Source organism: Acanthochromis polyacanthus, chromosome 5 (assembly GCF_021347895.1).
Source record: "Acanthochromis polyacanthus isolate Apoly-LR-REF ecotype Palm Island chromosome 5, KAUST_Apoly_ChrSc, whole genome shotgun sequence".
In the NCBI taxonomy this organism is placed as follows: domain Eukaryota; kingdom Metazoa; phylum Chordata; class Actinopteri; family Pomacentridae; genus Acanthochromis; species Acanthochromis polyacanthus.
The window spans coordinates 32,519,352-32,533,549 of NC_067117.1; the positions used below are offsets into that span (position 1 = coordinate 32,519,352).

Here is a 14,198-nt window from a genome sequence, read left to right on the forward strand (position 1 = left end):
CTTCACATGTCTTTTTACTTGGTCGGCCTCCCGACTCCTCTCTTTCCTCATTTGCGACTCTTTTTTGCAGACTTCTCTCCCTTCTACCTGCTGTGTGTTGTGTTATGTAGTGACGTCTAGGGTTCCTGTGTGTTTAGGCCGAGCCACAGCCAAGATTAAAAGACTCCAAAGAAACCGAATCCCTTAAACCTGTTGACATAAACTCTTTCGCCACACAGCGTACATCTCTGTTTTCCTGAGGAGACACAAACATCTGGCCTCCTCGCTCGCCCGGCTCCTCAGAAGATACAAACATCTGCATTTTCCAGCACACAACTCTGCACAAACTCGCTCAGAAGGATGGGAAACATCTGCCGGCTCGTACAGATGTGCACACACAGCGACTGATCCTGATTGTGTTCATCAATAAACAGCAGATTGTGGAACTATGTGAGCAATGTCGGCGGTGGCTTTGACATCTACATTAAAACCCAGTCTTGTTGTGACTATTTGTTGTCATTTTGCATGTTTTTGTAACTTGTAGTGCTGCTTTGTATAACCGTGTCTTGTCTGAAATGGTTTTGCATAATTTTTGTGTCTCACTTGTGTTCGTTTTGTGTCTCTGGAAGCAGTTTTGAATCATTTTGCATGATTTTTAATCAGTTTTGTGTCTTTGTGCTCATTCTATGACTGTTTTTTAGCTTTCGAGTCTATTTGTTGTCATTTTGTGTCTCTTTTTTATAATTTTGCATCTCTTTCTGCTCCTTTTGTGTGTGTGCGTGTTTTTTTTGCACCTATTTGTGCTCATTTTGTATAATTTTCTGTACATTTTTCATGTGTTTTTGCATCACATTGTCCCTTTTTGTGGTCATTTTGCATCCATTTCGTGGCTTGTTGTGGCGCTTTAAGCAACTTTGTCTTGTCTGCGTTGGTTTTGCATCATTTTACATTTCTTTCAGGTCTTTTGCCGTCTATGTGTGGGTTTTTGTGTCTTCTTGTGACTATTTGTTGCCATTTTGCATGCTTTTGGATTCATTTTGTAACTTGTTGTGCAAGACCTTGTATTTTCTGCATCGGTTTTGCATCATTTTTGTGTCTCTGAAAGTAGTTTTAAATCATTTTGGCATGTCTTTTGATTAGTTCTGCATCTTTTGTGCTCATTCTGCATCTCTCTACATCTCAGGCCAACTTCCAGACTTTCATCAGGAGAGAAGAGCGGTTTGCTGTGAATGTGTCGATATGTTTGGACATTAGCTGAAGATTCTCCGTCTGTTCTTACTTTGTTGTCCCGTTTCGTCCGATGGAAACATCCAAGCTGTGAAGCTGTCAGGGTCCAGATCCAGCTGCTGTCACTTCATCTTCAAACACTGAAACAATAAGAAGTAAAGATGAAAATTCACAGCTTTGGACTGTAAAATTTGAGTAAAAGTGAAACTGAACAAAATCCACATACAGTATAGAAGCGTATTAAATGCATCTGTGGACACTGAATAAACCTCTAAACACTCATCTTTGGACATCAGAGTTACAAATTTAGAAGTTTTTTTCCCATTTAATGTCTCTCCTCAACACCTTTGGCACTCATGCAGTCTCATATCTTCACACTAAAACCTCCAGGCTTCACAACATTCACTGTGTTCGTCCTGGTCAGGTTCACACCAAACATGTTGGTCTGAGGTCAACAGATTTATCCTAATCTAAACAAAGAATGTTCTCTAGCATTCATCAGGCTTCTTTTCATGCATTTTAAAAGTTTAGTCAAGCAGTTTCGTACCGACAGCAATCAAACATGGTTTTCTGGATGCTGTCCACGGAGGTTGATGTTCTGAAGTGTCCTTCACTGTCTGAGCTTCACACAAACTCTGATTTCCGTTGATAACTCCTGAACCAAGTCTGAAGCAGCTGTCGTCTGTTTTTCACAGAAAGAGGTGAAAGTAGTTCAGTGTCTGTGGAGTCATTTTAGGAGGACGACCACTGCAGCCCTGATTAGTGCTGCTATGACTCCTTCTATACCTCCTGACTACTGCTGACTGATGTTTAGTTGCTCGCTGATCTTCATGTGTCCTTTCTTATGTTTATAAAGTCTCACAGTTGTATTTTTCTTGTAACTCTTTTCCATGTTGAGCCACGATGCAGACATAGATACCGCCCATACGTTTAGTTGATCTCCATGGATCCTTTTCCATCTTTGTGAAGTCTCTCAGTCAGAGTTTGTGAATCATCTGTGGATTTCTTGTCCATGTGGAGCCATGATGAAGACATAGACACTCACTTTTGCTGAACTGAGTTTCTACTTTAGTAGTAGCAGTCTGCTTTTAGCCGCTCATAAGATGAAATACTCGACTTGTCAGCTCAGATAAAATGCTGTTACTAAGAGGTGTTTCTGTTCTGAATCGTTTCACATTCAGGTGTTTTTTTCCCCCAGAGGTGTACTCACTTCTATTGCACACTGTACTTTAATTCTTTGTGATTATGATGAACAACATAATCAATCTCTTATTTAAAGCTTTATTTAAGACAGACAGAATTAATCCTTACTCCTCTTTATCTCATCGTCTCCATCAGCTGAGCCTGTAGAGGAAAAACTAAACCTTTCTCGGCATCATTCTGCCTGTTTCTTGTTGTGTTTATCCTTCTTGTGGTCTCTGATGTGAGGAACACGAGGAGATTTCTGGGTTTGTAATCACTGAAGCTCTCCACGGTCTTCAGCAATGATTAGTCCTGCTGTCAACACCACTTAAACCGAGTCCTAAACATGCTGAACTCACACAAAGTCACTCTCTGCATGTTCAAATCCTTTCTGTCCGTCTTTTATACATACAATCAGCAACATGCTACACGTTTCTGGGCAACAGAATTCATTTATCTTTTGACACTGCAGAATTTCTGTCCTCTATTTTCTACTCTTCATTCATATGTGTGTTTCTCCCTGCAAATTACTTCACAAAACAAGGTTTCCACCGTCAGTTAATCTGAATCTCCATCCACGGTGGTTTAACTGTCAGAACGCCAAACAGTTTCTGGGTGTTGTTTTTTTCATCTTCTCGTTTCATTTTTAATCACTGTGGGCTCATTTTGTCCGCAGCTGTTACCAATTCTGGGGAAATGGGACTCTACATGCTAGATATTTTACTATTTACATTTTCACAGCAAACCAGACATTTTTCTGCTCTGCTCATCCTCTGGAGAAAGATGTTTGCTGAGTGCAACTGAAACCTGCTCCTCTGTTCACTGTTTCTGAGCCATGCTGCATGTATTTCATTCATCCAGTGGTTTTGATTTTCCTTTACTGATCATTTGAAGACCAATTTTAAGTCATTTTGAATCATTTTTGAGTCCTTGTGGACTGTTTTATGTAATTTTGGACAAATTTCAGTCAGTTTTGAGCACTAATTTGAAGCATTTTTGAATTGCTTCTGTCATGGCCCCACTCCTGCTCCTGTCTTTTTTTTCCCTCCTCTGTCTCTCTCTCTCCTGGTCACTCGCCCCTGGCTCTGCCAGCTGATTGCAGCATGAGCTTCAGCTGCAGTTAATCAGCAAATTCCACTCACCTGCTCCCCTCCTCAACTACATAAGCCCTCTGCTTCTCTCACTCAGTGCTGGAACATTGTAAGACAAACTCACATGTTGACCTGGTCGCCGGCGCCCACAAAACCCCTCTGGACTGCATCAGCTTTGGACTCTACTGCTTTCCCTCTGTTTGGACTCTGTGGTTTTTGTGGATTAATCTTAGCCTGTTCGCTCCCTTGGTTGTTAGCTGCTCTCATAGTGTGAGTACTCCCCAGTAGTTCTGTTGTGTTTGACTGTTTGGTTTTCATGCTGCCTCATTAGTTTAGTTCTTGGTTTGTAGTAGTTTTGATTTTTGGCAATAAAACCCATTTTTTTCCCCCCCTTTAATGCCTGTTTGTTGAGTCTGCGCTTGGGTTCTACCCCCCCCCCCCCCCCCCCCTCCCATAACAGCTTCTGTCATTTTGAAAATATATTTCCATGTTCATAATCTCTACAAACGTTTCCTCTCTACTCTGCTCATCAGCCATAGAAAGATGTTTCACAATGCTGAATGTATCTCCAACAACCTGCTCCACTGTTCACTGTTTTAGAGCCATGACACATTTATGTTAATCATCCAGTGTGTTTGATTTTACCGTCATGATTGCTTCAGGTCATTTTGAACAAATTTTCAGTCATTTTTTTCTATCATTTTGGTCAAATTTTTGAGTAATTTTATAAATATTGTTAATAACTTTGAAAACAAAATTGACGAGTGAAGTCATTTTGGATATTTTTTTTATACCTTTTAGACATTTTTGCCATTTGAACCAAATCTGAGTCACTTTAAACATGAATATTTTATTTTTTTGAGTCTTTTCAGCTTTTTTTTTCCTCTACTCTGCTCATCAGCTGTAGAAAGATGTTTCACCATGTTGACTGTATCTTCCAACAATTTGCTCCTCTGTTCACCATTTTAGAGCCATACTCCATTTACTAAATTAATCAAATATGTTTTATTTTTCTCCCAATCTTTAAATGAGACATGTAGAATAAAGTCATTTTGATAAAATACCACTGTAATGTGCTTGGATTTGGCCATTTTTCCACTGGAAAATCAGATGACTCTTCCTGTTTTTACACTTCATGACTCAGAGAAATGGGGTCATTCAGGCTATTTTTATAAAGATAACATGTCTTTCAAACCAGCTGGCGTGTTTCGGGATATGTGGGATGAAGAAGTACTTAGATAAACGGGTAAATCTTCAGGGTTTTATCAGAGTATTACGCAATAAAAACATCCAGTAAGATGCAATTCTCAGAAACCACTTGCTGATGAGTCCACAGCCTGACAAACAAAAGCTGTTCTTAATCATAGCTCAAAGCTGATATGTGAAGCTTTACTCAACAATTTCTTAACCATTGATCAAGCACACATAAACAGTGCATTACCAGAAAATAGTACAGCTGCATGCATGGTTGTTGTCAACCACCGTATCAGCATCTTTCTAGGGATTGAGTTCATTTTTAGAGACATTCATCCCCCCCCACCCCCACCCCCCCACCCCACTAAAAAAAAAAAATAATACTTATATTGTGATCATTTGATTGGCTTTTAGCTTTAGCCACTTTAGCTTCAGTCTTTGGGGGTTTTGTGAGATGTCTTGCCAAGTATCAGCTAGATTATCTGAGAAATTTGGAGCAAAAGTTAATGGTGACCAGAGGATGAACCCTAAAGATCTGTAACTTGTCTAATGCCTTTTCTTTTACCCACAAACTAACGACATTCTCAGAAGCCTGAGCTGCACTTTCAGTTTAGTCTAAATTAGAATGCTAGCATTCTGGCGTGCTAAGCTAAAGTGGCGTTACACGTGCTACCATTAGCTTAGTTGCTCCACATTGACAACTCTTCCAGACAAACGTCTCTCTGAAGTCTGTTGAGTCTAATGTTCCTGCAGGTTTTATTTGTCCACATGCTGCAGACATCAGGTCGATGATTTAAGACGTTAATAGCTTTGACAAAACCTGGACGAGGAGATGCTCAGAGCAGATGTCCTAAACGACACCAGAGGGTCCAGTTACAGCAGACTGGGATTCATGTGGACTACCGGGTAGAAGTTTGTTACAACCTAAAGCTGTGATGGAGCATAACATTTTGATGACAACACCGGTATTACTGTCAGTATTGAATAAAGCTACAACCTGTAATTCAAAGTCAAAATACAAAAGAACACAATTGGAATCTGCACTTGCTGCTAAATTATTGTCCTTGCTGCCATGTGAAGACAAACAACCAAATCTAAGGCATTAATATTGTCGATATTGGTTTCATTATTTGTGGTTTCATGCTATTAAATTGCATTCAACCATGATTTTGCACAGTCAAGGTGAAGTATTGAAGCTTAATATATTCATATTAATGAATCCCAAGTGTCAATTTCTGGACGTTTTTTCTACAGTCACATTTTTCCTCACTGTGGACTCATTTTTCACAGTAATGTAAAGTCCTGCAGCTCAATGGAAACAGAACAAATATGGCTGGAAGCAGAGAGAACTCAAACTAGTCTCCTGTGCACAATGACAAGAATATGAAGCCATAAATCATTAAAGACATGAAGAAAAATCTTGAGACAGGTGTTGGAAATGCTGGGAAAAAGCGGTGACTCTACATGCTAAAGATATTTGATCATTTACATTTTCACAAGCTCTACGAACTGCGTATTTCATGATGCCCTGCAAAGATGTTTCACCATGCTGAGTGTATCTTCCAACAACTTGTTTCTCTGCTGACTGTTCTTTAACCAGACTGCATTCTTTTTTTTTTCTGAAATATGTTTAATTTTCCACTCAGTCTCTTTGATTAGTTCCCATATTGTCTCTTCTTTGCTCTGTTTTGTCACTTGACAAAACAGAGCATGCATAATTATATTTTGGTGATTTTTAAATTAAGACATGTAGAAAAAATGATTTTGAAGGAATTTCACAATTTCAAGTGGAATTTGGAAATGCTTTGGCACATTGTACAAGATTACTTCAAGAACTCGGTTAAAAATTCATTGATTCTTGTGTTTTTACTGTTTCTGGCTCTAAAAAATGCAATCATGTATGCAATTTCTTCTTTTCCCGGCAGGTTTTGTGGTTAATATTGCAATGTTGTGCTTGCAGAGTTTCAGATTTCCACACAAAAGTCATCTGAGGATACAATCAATGCATCTTGTGGATCCTCCCGGCTGCTTTGTTGACTTACCCCATGAGCCTTAGAGTCAGGTCAGTGGAGGCAGTGAGTGGAATTTAAACAGAGCAGAAACCTGCACTGTCAGGTTTTAAAAGTGTCCCGCTTTAAAAGCTGGCAGCTGATTCTGCTCAGCATCTACACCTGTCCTTCATTCATACTAATCAGATCCTCCTTTTATAAACTCTCTGTTGGTCAAAAACACATATTTCAGCGCATTCAGTTTGATTTTTCTTGGCTATATGCAAATCTAGGAGCTGGTTAGTGACAAAACTCCAGAAAAAACTCAACTTGTACACTTTGGTTCCATCCAGTGATCCACAAATTAACACAAACAGGTGGATTAATTGTATTTGTGAATCACAAGTAGGGGAAAAAGTGACGGTTTTTTTTCGATATTTGACTGTGTCAGTGTTTGAAAAAGGCAGAATAATGACTAGTTTCAGTGCAGGTGTTAGTTCCAGCTGGGAAAAATAAAGATTCTGTGAGCATTTACACTTTTTTTTCAACATCTGGAGAGAATGAAATGGATTAAATTGACTCCAGTCCAAGCTGAATGCTTTTTATAACAATTTACAGCTGCACCGGTGAAAATGTGCTTCATGTGTTCCATTCCTCCTTTTACCTCCCTGTCCATGATCTCAGCCTGGCTTTGGTCGTCTGCCTGCTCCTGTTTTGGACTTCTTTGGTTTTGCTGGTTGCCTAAAATTGGAACAAATATGAATACGACAAATAAAGTCCTCTATCTCTGTGTACAGCTTTAGGATGTTCGAAAGATTTACTACAGAGCCAGGTTATTGTTGCCTGGAAAATCCAGACTGACTTTATTTATGTATTAATATAAATACAAATAAAGGCAGTCTGGCATTATGATGATAGGAGACGATTTCAAAAAGGAGGGGCTAACGAATACAGCTTGAACGAGAAAGAACCAATCAGCGTAACACGGATGTGACGCACAAACAAATCGACCTTGAAGTCCATGTAGTCCAAACAACAATGGCATGCAGCCGAGAAAGCATCGCGGTGAATGATTACTGCCGTTTTTGTCACAAAAATCTGCGACTACATGGGGTACTCTCAAGTACAACACTTATTCTTGAAAAGGCTACACAACAAAAGACGACTTCCGAACTATTAGCGGTGTTAGGAATAACTTTGTTAATGTTTGTGTTTGGTTACGGGAGGTGCGCAGGTGTTTTATGGGTAATCCAGGCGCTGAAGATGACGCAGCATTAACTCCCGCCTCCCGTGCTATGATTGGTCGTACCAAACTTTCCCGGGAGGGAAACGCGATTCAATTCGCCCAATGCCAAACTGACTCTCCTGTATCTCCTAACATGGAGATAGGAGATTACATGGAGATTCAGTTTGGATTTTCCAAGCTAAGCCAACAAGCTTTGTTGAGCCTACAGTCAGAGCTTTCAGTGGCATTAAAACGGCTCTCTTGTTGGTCTACCTGATCTAGAGGAGGTTCTCTTTAGAGTTTGGGTTTTAAATCAACTTTAAAGAGCTTTTTGTCTTTCCACCAAGAAGACAAAGAAAGAAGAAGGAAGAGGATGAAAAGGAAGAAGAAGAAGAAGCTTTGTATAAATGATTACGTTGCTGGCGTGTCTGAACAGCAGGTTTGTGAGTCACATAACTTTAAACTGCTGCCTTAAAGTTACTTGTTGAATCCATAAATAATGACCAGGGTTTGGTTTTCTGTTCTCCTGCAGATTTACTTTAGATGTTAATTTAATCCTAACTGAATCTCAAGATCCATCACTTCAAACCCTTCTGCCATTAATCTGTGGATGCCTGAATGAACTTTATTGGAAAATAATCACCCTCATGGTTTCTATGCTTTCGTTCAGTGGGACAGAAAATGATTAAAACATGGAGTTAACACGGTGTTTAGGGTTAATACAAACACACAGCGTCCATCCAGATTCATGAAATGTTTCACACACTCTCATATGGAGCCCGAGTACAAGAAAAAAAGGAATAAAGTTCACAGTGGGACCCTGTTTGTGTATGTGAGAGCTGGTGTTGTACCTGATACCCAGAGGCCCTGCAGGAAGTGAGGCCAGTGGGTTCAGTCCTGCTGTTGCTGCATTCAGAGACCGTCGATGCACAGCAGGTTGACACTCCGTCTTTCCTCTCTGCCGACTGAGGCTTCAGGACTTAATTGGTTGGTATTTCATACATCAGACCTTTTTCCTAGCAGACATTTTGATTTGTCAGTCAGGAGAATGCAGGTGTATCACTGAAGGCTCAGAACAGGTCCTGGTCCACTACTCTTGATTTGCTGGTGATGCAAAGGACTGAAACTACATGAATAAAGAATTTCTAAAATGCAGACTCACAGTGCTGGATCCCATCAACACTAGCAGCACATCCTAAAGGACAGAAACTTTCTATAAACATTAATCTGTACCTAATTCTATACCATCTTATCACAGGCAGCAGACTTCAATCCATCCATTATTACCTAAAGGAATCAGGGATTTGGGATTTCTCTGTTTTCTGCTACAAAACTATCAAAACAACCTCCTTCTCTCAACTCCCTTTAACCCCACTATCTCCATAATGTTGTCTTAATGCTGCCAAACACTGATTTCCATGAGTATAGCTGGTGTTCATATGGAGCAGAAACCTGATCTATAGAAATGTATACATGTGGCACAGCATGCAGGGTTTCAGTAAGACAAAGCTCCCTGTGATTCAGCAGGCTAACGTTTGGAAAATCTGGCTCAAAACCTGCAGAACTGCCAGGACTCTGGAGGCCCAGAGTAAAAACTGTACTTTAGGAACAGTAGATAAAAACTCTGTGAAAGCTCTCACATATTCATCTTGTTTTTTGTGTTATCAGGCCACTTTACATGAGTCACTCTGATATAGTTGCAGAGTGACAGACTGTTTATACGAGAAGCTTTGTGACGTTGTTTTTCCTTTCACATCATTGACTTCACTTGGCAAAATGTAGGCCATTGAAGGAGCCCTGTGGTGGTGGCTGGGCCAATCTGGACCTTCACCCAAGTGTGAAATAGAAATTCTTGCTCTGCCTCCCGAGGCATTTTACCCCGACAAATGGCACCTGCGGGGGGCGTCCCGGCTCCAAAAATCCACCCTAAAACCAAACGCCTCCTATTCGTTCAACCTGAGACAGATCAGTTGTGATTTGGGGAGCCTGAGAAAAGAGATTTCAGCAGCTTCACCAGTTTTCAGGAGGCTCCTTTCTCCTCAGCAGATAGAGCAAAAAACAGATGTTTGGGGAAACCAAGGGCCATTGAAAACCTGCTACGGTGAATGCAGGCAAACATCGTCCTGCACCTGGAACAGTGAACCTAAAGAAGAAACTGCTGGTGAAATTGTACTTCAGTAAACAGTCTGCGCCCTTATACAGCCCTTTGCAACCTCAGTGGTCATCAAACTGCTTGACAATGTTCCTCATTCACCCATATGCAGTCACACACCAGTGAAAAGTACTCATCAGCTGCTGGTTTTGTGCAACTATGGAGGTGCTGGGGATCGAACCACCAGCCTGCCATTAGTGAACAACCTGCTCTATATTTTATACTGACGTTTGCAGACGAGCATAGTGGCAGATGAGTCCGTATTTGGAAAAGCCAACAAGAAAATACCACAAATCTGGTCTCTGGAAAGGTGGGAAGACATACATTGTAAACACTAGTACATGTTGGGAGCCAGCTTTCTTGAGAATCGCTCATCCAAACAACTTCACACTCGACACTATGTCAAATCATTTTATAGCTAGACTGGATATGTGTTGCAGATATCTGGTTTTCAATTCATTCTCCTCAATAAAGAATATTTCAGACATGCACAATATCACTTTAATTATCCACTATTGCCATTTCAGATATCGAAATGGAATCCCTCCATGTGTATTGATTTCTTTTATTAGTGATTTCTGTAGTTTTGTTGCACATATTTGCAGCTGAATTAGTATTTTTTCCTGTTTCTAACCTCTACAGTCATAACCCAAGTTTAAGATGTCTTTAACTTCAAGATATTGATGTTGAACTAGACAAAATGACACTGCAGATATTTGAAACTAGAATTCTACCGTCGCATTAGAAAGACTGCGAAAAGACAAAACAGCTTTAAGCTAAAACATGAGAACCGCTCATTCAAATGACTTCAAAGTCCACACTTCGCATTGTTGGCTTCCCAGTAAAACACCCACCAAGTGTGAAGTAGATTTGATGATTGGTTGTCTTGAAATGCAGAGAACAGACACACACACACACACACACACACACACACACACACACACACACACACACACACACACACACACACACACACACACACACACACACACACACACACACACACACACACACACACACACATACAGTGCTTCATTTTTTTTCCGTCAGATAAATAAAAAGACTAGTTTGTCAAAATCAAATGTTCCAGTTCTTGCTTTATGAGATGTTGACGTCCTTTTTGGACATCCACTGTTAGGTCTGAACTAGACAAAATGACGCTGTAGATATTTGAAACTAGAATTCTACCATCGCATTAGAAAGAGTGAGAAAAGAGAAATCAGCTTTAAGCTAAAACATGAAAAAAGAGAAATCAGCTTTAAGCTAAAACATGAAAAAAGAGAAATCAGCTTTAAGCTAAAACATGACAACCGCTCATTCAAATGACTTCAGAGTAGACGCAGCACATTGTTGGCTTCCCAGTAAAACACCCGCCAAGTGTGAAGTAGATTGAATGAATGGTTGACTCTCTCCAGAGTCTAATCTCATACTAAACCCACTCTCCTTTTCTCTAGTATCTTCTTCTGGCCTATTCCACTCTATACTGACATGACACCCACAACTATGGTGTTCAGTACTGTCTGGTTATTTATTCATTTATTTATTTTTTTGTTTGTTTGGTTTTCTGTTTTTGTGTATGTGTTTGTTTGTTTGTTTGTCTTATTGATGGGTAATTAATAGTCAGGAATAACACAGTACCTGATATTCTTCAGATGTAATAGCACCGCTTGCTAGTCCCTGTCCCTGTCCGTCCTGTTTTGTCCTGTCCACCCTTTGTTTCCCCTCACGTCACCACTGAGGTGTAGCACTGCCCTCCCTGGCTCTTAACAGGGAATTGTAGTAAAGAGTGTCAGCTTAGCTTTCAGGGAGGGCTGATGATGGTCACACGCATGCACTAAATAATAAAATATTTGGCTGCAAGACCAAAATATGCATTAATCTCATAAAGTGTTCACACCCCTTCCATGGAGTTAAACAATGAGAATAAATGCAGACCAAGAAAAAAAGAATGAATGGTTGTCTAGACACACAGAGAACAGACACACACACACACAACCATACAGTGCTTCATTTTCTTTGTCAGATAAACAAAAACGGCTGGTTTGTCAAAGTCAAATGTTCCAGTTCTGTCTTTACCATTAGGTAAAGGTTCCAACCTTAACGCACATCACACTGATGCAGTCAAACATGTTATTTCTGCAGTTACTTTAGTTTTATTTGCTTTTTATTTGGACAGTTTCTAATAAGCTTCAATATGTTTTGAGAAGCTGGTCTACTGGTTGAACCCTGTAACTTGAGAAGAACATTGATACTGAATGATTCTGCACAACTCTTGCTTGCAGTAACAGTCCTTTTATTTACATTTTAAAAAAGCTTTTCTTTCTACATATTATGGTCAGAGGTAGGTAAAGAGTTATTAAAATGTATGGATGAAAGCTGCATATGCTTTCCATCCTTGCTATAGGAAAAATAAATATTCAGAAAAACTGACACATCGTCCATAACTAAGACTAATAAATAAGATCTCGCTGTACATGGACTCTCAGCGTTGGCTTTGGGCAAAGACCTTGAAATGTCAAATTATCCAATGTAGATGTTATTCCCACTAATGCTGCACAATTTACGAGATCGTTTATTTTGCAGAAGGCCTTGTCTCAGCTCAGGAGTGCTGCTGTATATCCTGTATTCTGTTCCAGAGCAGCACATTATCGTCATCATTATCAGCAGTAAACAGAGAAGAGGCTTAAGGCTCATACAGGGGACCAGACCACATGCTGAGAAATGATAAAACACAAAAGCAAACACGTATACAGACACAGCAGGGTAGGAAGATATTATACACATGTTGTTGTTATTGTTGGACTGTGTGGTTTTCTGTAATAATTTGGTTCATTAAAAGCCTTAAAGTAAATTAACTTGACTCAAATGCATCATTTTTTCAACCAACAACACTGCAGCGCATGTTTACACACAACACATACAGTACATGACTTGATGATGATTGGATAACTCTGAAGTAATCTGATTACTTCTAAGTTGAACAGGAAGCATTTGCTCTAATGTAAAATTGAAAATTATACGTTTAGATTTACTACATTAAATAGACACAGTAGGAACTCAGTGCTCCACATGCTAACAGACCTTTCATTGCTGAATTAAAGATATTGCATTTTTATGTCTATCTTTTATTTTTGATGACAGACTTGATCTTTCTCTGAAGGACACCAAATACCAGAGAATATTTATTTCAGCTGATCTTTGCTGGAGGGGTTGTGTTGCTCTACTTTCTCTTTAAAACACCCCAAAGGTTTTCTGCTGGATTCAAGTCAGGACACGTACTTGTCCATGTCATATTTTCCACTTTGTTTTTGTGGGATTTTGTGCTGGAATATTCCACTTCTTCAACCTTCTGCAGACTGGGAGTCATCTTGTCAGCAGGTATTTTGGTTTATTCAGAGACATTCATCTATAAATTTCATCTTGTCAACACCTTTTACACTCATGCAGCCCCATTAAATCACACTCACACCTCTGTTCTTCACTGTCAGGACTAACATTCACTGTGCTAGAACTGGTCAGCTTCAATTTATCTTCATCTGACCAAAGAATGTTCTCCAGCATTCATCAGACTTCTGTTCATGTTCTTTAGCTTACTTTAATCAAGCAGTTTTGTACTGTCAAGCTAAAGATAATTTTCTGAATGTCGTCCACAGAGGTTGATGTTCCAAAGTGTGCTTCACACTGTTTGAAAGTAGTTCAGTGTCTGTGGAGTCATTTTATGAGCCCTGATTAGTGCTACTATGACTTCTTCTATGACTCCTGATTGTTGTTGGTTCACTGGTTATTAGCTGATCTTCCTGGATCCTTTTCATGTTTGTTAACTCTCACAGTCAGGCTTTGTAAATCATTTGTAAAATCCTGTTCCATGTGGAGCCATAAAGCAGACGTAGACACATCTCATAGGTCCAAAACAGAGAAAGTTCTGCTGTTCACAGCTCATTTTAGAACTGTGTTTCTGAAGTTAGGCTGACTGGAAATCACATGTGACTCATTTTTGTTGCTTTCACTTTCTACTTTAGTTTCTGAATTTTCAGTATAGTCTTTCTAAAGTATTTGTTTTTGGTTGTTTATACGTAGAAATACTCAGATTTCAAACTGCAACATCTAACAATAACTGCATTATTTCTGCTGCATATCCAAACTCAGGTAGTGCGTTTTAA

General features: G+C 39.6%; 1 protein-coding gene across 7 annotated transcripts in view; it reads right to left on the reverse strand.

Moving 5' to 3' along the window:
- ripor3 (RIPOR family member 3) overlaps positions 1-14,198 on the reverse strand; it is an 88,883-nt gene that overhangs the window by 60,404 nt on the left and 14,281 nt on the right. For 2 of the 7 annotated variants that reach the window (XM_051948486.1, XM_051948483.1), the window contains exons 2-4: positions 7,326-7,402; positions 1,754-1,888; positions 1,259-1,346 (exon numbers count right to left, since the gene is read on the reverse strand). The gene's annotated coding sequence lies outside the window, so the exon portion shown is untranslated. The remainder of the gene's footprint in view (positions 1-1,258; positions 1,347-1,753; positions 1,889-7,325; positions 7,403-14,198) is intronic. The other 5 variants (XM_051948485.1, XM_051948482.1, XM_051948481.1 and 2 more) reach the window with 3 other exon arrangements.